This window comes from Austrofundulus limnaeus, unplaced genomic scaffold, assembly GCF_001266775.1.
Source record: "Austrofundulus limnaeus strain Quisiro unplaced genomic scaffold, Austrofundulus_limnaeus-1.0 Scaffold104, whole genome shotgun sequence".
Classification (NCBI taxonomy): Eukaryota; Metazoa; Chordata; class Actinopteri; order Cyprinodontiformes; family Rivulidae; genus Austrofundulus; species Austrofundulus limnaeus.
Genome location: NW_013952506.1, coordinates 874,152 through 875,261, shown reverse-complemented (window position 1 = coordinate 875,261; position 1,110 = coordinate 874,152). Strand labels below are relative to the sequence as shown.

At 36.9% G+C, this 1,110-nt stretch overlaps 1 pseudogene; it reads right to left on the bottom strand.

Moving 5' to 3' along the window:
* Nucleotides 1-328: 328 nt before the first annotated feature.
* The window catches only part of LOC106521192 (fatty acid desaturase 2-like), a 4,746-nt pseudogene continuing 3,964 nt past the window's right edge, over nt 329-1,110 (bottom strand).

Here is a 1,110-nt window from a genome sequence, read left to right as displayed (position 1 = left end):
ACACACACACACACACACACACACACACACACACACACACATAAAACCACTGTGATATAAATCTTGAAAAATACTTTTTGTCTTGAGGTCCTGTCTATAATGTGCCAACTTTTGAAAATTTTGTCCTGCACTATAGATGCTGGAGAAGGAATAAAACAAACATAAAACAAACAAAGAAAGCCCACTAAAGCCTCTTTTGGACGTACAAATACTAACAATTAGATCAARTACATATGAGAAATTTTTAGATAATACCATTTTTATAAGTCATAGTGTGACAGGGCCTTTAGCAGTTCAGTAAATCTGGAAACAAAATCAGTTTAATATAAACAAAATAAAAGCATAGATGTAAAATCATCTTGTCAGATTTTCAAAGCTGCACAACAATGTAAAATTTTTTTAAAAATCACAGCTTTTATTATCAGCTCATCACAAATGCAGATATGCATCAAGCCAGAGTTTCCCCGATGTTTTCAATGAACTGAAAAAGACAAAGACAGTTGAAAAAAATGTAATTTTCTTATAAAATTGGGATAAAATGGAAGAGATCTTGAATTTGAATCTATGTTTATTATTGAAGCAGTTTAATCTTTTTACTACTTTGCTTCATCCTGTCAGCGACTTTACCTGACGACATCCGTTGTTCCTTGCCACAAAGTTTTCAGCTTGTACGGAATCCTGTGTTTTTCACACAGAGCACGAACCCGTGGGGCCACCAGGTGGTAGTTGTGCCGAGGCATCCTGGGAAATAAACTTAGGGAGGAGAAATTTAACATGGTTTGTATTATTATTCAGTTATTATTCAGTTTTCATTATGTCTAAGTACTTTTTAAATACAGTTTATTAAGTTTTTAAATTTGATTCTGCACTGAATGCTTGTTRTCTCTCTAGGGTTAATGTGTCAGTATAAAACAGAAGTTATGTCTTATGGTGCGTTCACACCGAACGCGATTTCAGCTTCAAAATCGCAGCCAACGCTGAAGTTTGAAGCTTGTGCACTTTGAGGTCAGACGCAGACAGCTGCGCTGCACGGCGACAGCCTCCCCGCCCCCCCTCCTCTGTGGGGCTGTTTAATGTCGGACGAGGAAGTGGCTTTGCTTTATTTACAGA